Below are 8,317 nucleotides of genomic sequence, written 5' to 3'. Positions count from 1 at the left end.
AGATTTTGTTTCATCCCAACATTGTCCTTGTTATGGCATTATGTCCCAGATATCAAATAATTATTTTGCAAATGAGAGTTGGCCAGAGGCTTAATCAGTCCAGTTCCATCAATACTTGCTTCCATAGTTCCACTTTAATGGATTGATCATCTTTAGGGTTAAGCCTGAATCCAATCTCAGATGTAGAGAGTCTTCCCCACTTAGAGGCTCAAGGTACACTCATGTTCAGAACCCAGGATACAGTTTAGAAGTTCCACTTTGGCTGGATTGGGTTTTCTAGGGTTAATTTATCTGTAGTTCAGTTCCGTCCTCAAAAAGAAATGGAATTTCAAACAGTCATAAAGTGTTCAAGGTTATTGATTCTAGGCTTTTTGCCAGGACCTTAGATAGCTGTTTCAAGTAACATAAATAAGTTTAGTTTCCCAGAGTTGTTTTCAATGATGTTTTCAAGAGGAAGATTCTTAAGTTTATAACAACAAAGTAATACCAAACTTCCTTCCTTGAAGTATAATTAAATGTCTAATTAATGTCCAATGTATTTTCCTTGTGTCTCCCTGTGTCTCCTCCTCTCTCCAGATTCACCGCTGCTCAATCAGTGGTGGGGGATAGAAGATGCTATTTCTGCCGTAGAGATTGTCTCGTCCAGGGATAGTAAAGCAATACAGTTAAAAATGTTTCTCACCCAATGATAACATGATGTTAATTAGGCTGATTTATCACTTCTCCATTGCCAGCTGCCAATGACTTGCAAACAAGCTAGTTCAGCTGCTTGTTTCCGCCTGCTAGTTGATTTGGGGAGTTTCCCAGATCAAACATGGGTAAACACCATTTCCCCATACTCAACAGGCTTCTCCCCCATTTCACCACCTCTTTGGGGTGGTTTTAACCCCCTGGGGGTCCCAAACAGGTTGGAATTCAGCCCGGGGGATGAAGCTCCATCCTTCTGCTGCTGTCTCATCACAGCGTCAAGCCAGAAGACTCAGAGACATTATACTTTTGACTATCACAACACTGGAGGAGGACTAGGGGACATAGAGATTGTCATCACCTTCCAACTCTGCTTATCATGTTCCTGGGGCATTTGTCTCAATTTCTATTAGAAACACAATGCTGGATGAACTGGATCTTGGCATGTTCCCTCAAGTCAATCTTATGCACTAGTAGAGCCAATCATAGGCTACATTCATGCAATCTTGAAACTATTTTCACAAAAAAATATAACTCCAGGACTTCTGTATAATCCTTGGGGCATTATAGCTGCTTGCATATTTAAGTTGATTTTGAATGTTTTGAATTAAATAAGTAAAGACGAGCTTGGTTTTCTGACTTACAACTTTGAATTGGACAATATTATAGCTCCTGCATGGGTTAATCTATGTTTTCCAGTTCTGTTATTTTTATGCACAATTACTGAATTAGTTATTTAGATCTCAGAAAGTAATTGAAGGTAAAGGGATTGTAACACTCCTCTGCTAATTACAATGCTTTAATATTGAATTGTTACTTTTTTAGTCAAACAATCCAAATTAGCACCAATAGATACAATGCTTTTGAAATACTGCTGTAAAAGTAATGCTGACATTGACAATTGCTGTGTCCTCAGCAAGGCATGTATGTTTGTACTCCTCTCCCTCTGAAGGTGAACCCCCCCCCCGGCAACACATGTAATGAAATATTGGCTCTGTCAGCTGTAGCTCCTACCTTTGAGCCCCAGGACCATTATCACTGTGGAGTCACCAAATGTGTAAGAGTAATTGTGCAAGTATTGTGCTCTGTCATGCGAGGTCTCCATTGTGCACTCATGTGCCTTGGCTACACAGCTGACCTTCACTTATTGCACAGCCTGCAATAATTGAAAATTGCTTGCAAAATTGTCCTTACACACATGGCAAAATCCAAAAGGATCCTGGACTAATAACCTTGGAAACCACTGCTTTATATAACTTTAAATAACTTTTTGACCAGTTTTACACAGCACAACACTGTTGCAAATAGTAAACGTTGAGAGAATCTGTAAGCTGCCTCTACAATAGGAAAGTGGTTGCTATGACTGTGCAGGAGAGAGTTGAGATTTCTCTCAACACTTACTGTACTTTCAGCAGTAGCTTTTCTATCACTGTACTGAATATATCTATGTAAAAGCGGCCAACAACTTACTAGATGTACATATGTAAGGCCAGTGTAATTGTTTTTGCACAGATCTGTCTTTGAGCTGAAATCTCATGTTTTAGGGCAGACAACCTTAACTTTAGTTTTTTGTCTGTTCAAAAGAAAGCATGAGTACAGGGAAGATCATCCCACTGTTTACTAACAATTGTAAGCAATGATCTAAAAACACTAAGTGAATTAATTAACACTTTCATTCATTTATAAATGTTAACAGCAACAAAATTAATTTGTGAAATTTTAATGTTTAACACTGATTTTCAAACCTAGCATTCGCAGCTCTGCCTATGAATACTGTGTTCCTAGTACAGGACATGCTGGGAAATGCGAAATTCCATTGTGGAAATAATTCCATTTTTGCAGAGATACACCTCAATACTTTGTTTCAACATCTTTGCTATCTTCGTAATGAAAATGTCATTATTTCTACCTGACTATTGCAGCTGAGCTGCTAGCTATTTCACATAACAAACATATCTTCTCAAACATATCTTCAAATCTTCATCCAGTGTTTATTTTCCAAAACTATAAATAGAACCTGAAAGTGGTGGACTATAAAAAATTACAGGTCTGGACGAAAATCCATTATTCTCAAACAGCCTTCTACTCAGAAAAAGATTGTTTTACACCTCCCACTAGAACACTGCAAAAACAATAAAACCAAATCCAAAGATGTCCTTGCAGTTCTTCAAGAACTGATGTAAAAGCTACATATTTTAGTGCCATGAACTCCTGGGCAAGCATATGCTCAGAACAGTACTAGCCATTAATTTTCCTTACCCTTTGCCACCATTTGGATCGAACCTCTGCTAAGATATATCCTCAAAGAACATTCTGCATGCAAGGGAGGCTGTCTGGCATAATTCCTATGGATGAAGACACATTAAAATATTTTAAAGATCTCTGTTACATATCAACAGCAGAGGCCAGACTCATAAATAGTGCCTCATGGAATTATCTAAAGCAAGCTTATGGAAGGTTACTTGAATTGGCCAATTTCCCCCTTTTCATGTGCCTTTGCCCACCAAAAAAAAAAAAAAGTTTAGAAGTCCATAGAGCTGGCTCTACAGAAAGTATTATCAAGTTCTAGTGAGGAAGATCAATGACAAAATTCTACAAAACATTGTAAGTAGAAAGTACTGGTTTTTAAAACTGGTGAATAGAGTCTTGCTGTTTAAGATCCGCTCACAGAAATCAATCGGGTCTTGCAATAAGGCTCAGTATTTAATTCAAAGTATTTGACTGATCATACTTATACTGTATTTATATAACAATAACGTGCCATCAGGTCAGTTCTGACTTACGGTGAACCCTTCCTGGATTTTCTAGGTTTAGAATACTCAGAGGTGTTTACCATTCCCTTTTTCTGGGGTTGCCCTGGGACTGTGCAGCATGTCCAAGGCAATATAGGCTGGCTCTAATCTTATATATCCATTACTAATTCTTGGAAATATTAGTAATCCTGTTTTTAAAAAACTTTTGTTAGGCATCAGTTTCTTCAAGAGAACAATTCACAGAAGCAATTTGTTGTAGCATTTCTGATTTTGTTAACTGCTTCTATATCTCATGGTATTTGATGTACACATTTTAAAACAATTTTATAAAAATGATTTATAGACAAGTATTGATGGGGCATTGTTCCTACATTCTTATGTAGACATCAACCGATTTGAGATTTAAATCTATGTATCTGTATATATACTGTGCTGAAGTTTTTGATATGTTAAATGATTTTTTGATGTGCTGAAATGCAACAATTATTTTAGAAAAGTTTTTTGGCAAATATTTTCTAATCTTTTTGTTTAAACAGCTAGTTAGAATTATTTATCAATTTCAGGCAGATTCTTCATGGCAACATAGTGGCAACCTATTATTGTTGCTGTTGTTTCCTCCTACAGGGAAGGCAGCCCTTATTATATCATATGTAGCAAGAACCTAAATAATTCTGACTGTACAACTTCAATAGTATTGTATACACATGTTATTTCAATATGACTTGTAACCAAAGTTTACCCCCCTCCTTTAAAAAGGGGATATTCCATACTTGTCCTGAATACAAGTTTGAACTTTCAAGTGAAACTACATTTTAAATTCCAAAAATCTCTTTAAAATGGTGGTGGTGAGATCGAGCATGCATCCCTCTGTTACAGTACTAAAGAAGAAACAATGCCCATCTATTTAAAACAGAAGTGAAAAGTATTGTCTAGTTTTTTAATATGGAAATATCCTAATTTAAGGGTAAGAATTGTTTTCTTTGGCAAAGGAGTTTGGAAATATATAGTCATAAATAACTGACATGGTTTCCACTCTATATCCGACTGTGGGGCCACAGTTTGGCTCCATTCCAACTAACTTTCACTGTGCCGAACATCGATTCATTCTTATTTCTGTAGTGTGATTATCATCTGGACTATGTCACATACATTTCTGAGCTATTTGCATGTATTGTATATTAAGTAAATATTTTACTGTTTAGAAGTGTTTACTTTTTATTTTACCTGCCATTTTAACACTGTTGTTTTAAAAATAAAGTATGGATTCTTTTACAAATCCTGTTTCTTTTTCAAGATTCTTTTTAAAATGTTTTCCTTTTTCTCAGTTTTCACTGAAAACCTTTTCTTATAAAACAATTTATAAACAATGTGTTTTAAGTAAATACTTGAATTGTAGACATAATACATGTAGTTTCATCAAATATTTTTTTAAACTCACACATGACAATCTATGCCTCTAAGTCCTCACACAAATATTTCACTCAGATATCCTATATAACCATAGCAAAGTTCTTTCTACCTATGCCACCCGTTTCTATTAGCATGGTCTTTCACAATTAAATTTAATTAAACTGTTCTTTGATCTTAAATAACAGCAGCAGAGCTTAACACATTTTTGCAATCTATTGTAGAGACATTCTGTAACTTCCTTGAACAAGGAAGCAAAGATCAGGATATTGTACATCAAATCCCCTTACTTCTAACTTCCTGCTACCATTCATAATGAAGAGTATGAACATCTGTTGAAAGGAACTTCAGATATAGAGTTGTGCATGCAGAGGATTCCAACAAAACCTAGTCTTGCTCTTATGCCACCTTGTGAAGAAGCCTTTGCAGTTATGATTCTACTTGCAAAGCCACCCTCCCCGACATACCTTAATCATATGTGAAATCAGAAATCATTAGAATATGATGCCACACTACACCAGCAACCACTACTGGCAGCAGGAATTGCTTCCAAAACACAGAATAGTTGAGACTTGCAGCTTCTGGCAACATGGTTAAAGAAAAGCATTCCTCCTGAAAACCAGTTTTCCCTGAAGGGTGCTGTTACAATAGCAGATACATCAATGTCATTAAGCAGCAACATATGTAAAGAGTCATAATGTATATAGTACAAGCTTACAGCGCAGGTGCTTGAGCCCTAGGCTTCTGTACCCCTCTGGTTCCTGCTGCCAACTTTTTCACCTCCTTTGGCATCTTTAGGTTGATGTCTGTAGATATTGAAGAGCTTTGCGAGTGCTATGCTCATGTTGACCTCTCTTTGTAACCTGCTGCTGCTAACTGCTTGCACCTTTAGTATCCTTCCCATGATTACCTAAATCCCTCCCTTATCAACATGGGACTGAGCTTATCCAAATAGATTGCAGCTTTGAATTGGATAGGACTGCAGGTAGATCAATATGTGGGGAATAGAAAGGCTTGGCAGTCTGTTTGGACCATGAATCTGTGAGATCAAGATCTATGAGACTGATATATCTCTCAGTGCCCCCAATTTTCTTGCCGTATTATAACCTTCATGATTCCACAAGTACAGTCTCTGTGCAGCTTGGGAGTATGATGTTGCATTTGGGACTGTAGGTATCTTGGCCAAAGGTTGGCTGACAAACTGGATGCTGGAAACATTTTCGTGACAGCTCACCTTCACGTGTCCCTGCTCTCCACTCTTGAAGCTCCCTGTTGCCTTATTACCAGGCTCGGCCACTGTGGAGTAGCAAAGGCACAATGCTGCTGTTCTTACTGTTTGTAGGCACGTACCCAAGTCTGACCCAGCCAGTTTCCTAAGTTATTTCTGGTGGCAACTTTGGTGTTTAGACAATGTTTTTTTGTACTTCAGGGTTCAATCTAAAGTGAAGCCCAGATACTTTAGGTATGGCACTGTTCCAAAATCTTGCCTTCCCAGCTAACTCAGAATTTTCTCTCTGGTTCTTTGTTCTGTAATATGTATACATGTTAAAAAATAATGATGCCAGGATGCTATCCTGTGGAAGACCATTCATTTGATTATTCCAGCAACTGTGACTCCCTTGAAATTCATCAAAGAATCATCAGTTCTGAAGACAGCAACCATTTCTGTTAGTCCATGATCTTTAGTAAGGAGATAGAGCTTTTTGCATACCAATGAGTGATGGACAATATCATATGCAACTGTAAGGTCCAACAAATGCTGCTCCAATTATTTTACGTGTTTCAAAACCATCTACTATATGTTGGGTTAGAGTTAAGATTTCAGCTTTAGAGCTCTTGCCAGTTCTAAAGCCTGCCTGTTTTAGAATTAGAAGAGGTTCAGTTTGGGGGGAGCTAGACACTTTAATATCATCCATTCAAACACTTTGTATAAGTGACATAGTAGGGAGATTGGTCTGTAGCTAATGGCTCTTTGCCTGGTTTCAGTATAGCGATTACTTTTATCTTCTGCCATAATTTTGAGATTTGTTTGCTCATCCAGTTACTAAAGAGCTGAAGAAGACATTTATTTGTTTGTTGTTTAACTTCTCAGTTTGGATATTACCAAGTCCTGTTGCTTTACCATACATCTTATGGCTTCCTCTGGGCAACAGAAAGTTCCTTGAATTCACTCTGAATATCTATTTGATGTTTTATTTTTATTATGCATTGGTTTGCCAAAAGCAGTTGGTGTGCATACAATGCCCTTTTCTTTGGATCATTGTTCAGTCTTTCCAGTAGTCTCCAAGCTTTCTGACTGCTTCTTGACATGTCAAGCTCTGGCACAGCATAACATACCATACCAACTTACTACCAAGCGAATTCTTTTACGTTCTAAAAGAATCAAGATCAAATTTCTCCCAGTTTTTACTTTATGTTTATTAAAGGGATTTTCTTCAAAATGTGAAATACAAAGTATTGGGCATGTTTCCGGAGTGAGACTTGAGAGGTAGTTAGTCTGGCATCCTCTTGGAATGGAGGTACAAGAACATTCCAAACTGGTAATAGTTCTCTGGTTGGGGGACAATCTAAAGCACAGCTGCATCTAGCACTGTTTTAAACTTTTCCCAGTTCGCTTTTTTGAAATTACACCTCTTACGGAATGGTATAGATTGAGGATGGGTGGATGATTAGATCTGACACAGAATGGGTCTGTGCTGAGTGTTGGGATTGGAGCACCTATGCTCTTAATACACTGTTGAGTATAGGCTCACTAACAAAAGTTAGATCTGGGTTATAGCCTCTCTGCCACCTGCCACTGTTAGATGAATTGCATAATTTATGACCATGCATAAGGTACTACCCCTTTTGTAACAGCTTCGCTACTTTCTTCATCATGTCATAGCCCCCAATTGTTGACAAATTTTCTGTGCCAGTGGAGAAATTAATCAATGCAGCAATTTATGACCCATGTGTACGAAAGAGCTACCAAATAGTTGAGATAACACTATACACGTTGCCTGTTTCTAGTCAAAAACAGTCTAATTATCTTAACATTTTGTTTTTAATTTTACCTGTATTTCATATACATCCATAATTTAAAATTGTGCAATAAAGAAAGTTATGCATTTAGTAGCTGTCTTTCAAATAAGTTTTGTATTGGAATAATGGAACTATTATAACCATTTGTTCCATGACAGTCTACATTGGCACACAAAAATTAGTATTTAAGGTGCTGTCACATTCTTTTGTTAGTTTTTTTTTTTTGTTTAGTTTTGTCTGGCTATTCATGACACTAGATTGCTTATTTCACCAAAGTAACACTATCTTGGCATACAAAAAAATGTATGTTCAATTACTACAGCAACTAATCTGTTCGAAAATTTTCAGAAAATACCACCACAGCATACAATCAGAAACAAAACAAAAACATGCCACCCAGAACCACTTAGCCCAACACACAATTGCCCTGGGATAGGAGAGTGATGATA

This window comes from Pogona vitticeps, chromosome 3 (genome assembly GCF_051106095.1).
Source record: "Pogona vitticeps strain Pit_001003342236 chromosome 3, PviZW2.1, whole genome shotgun sequence".
Classification (NCBI taxonomy): Eukaryota; Metazoa; Chordata; class Lepidosauria; order Squamata; family Agamidae; genus Pogona; species Pogona vitticeps.
This window is presented reverse-complemented; position numbering follows the sequence as displayed.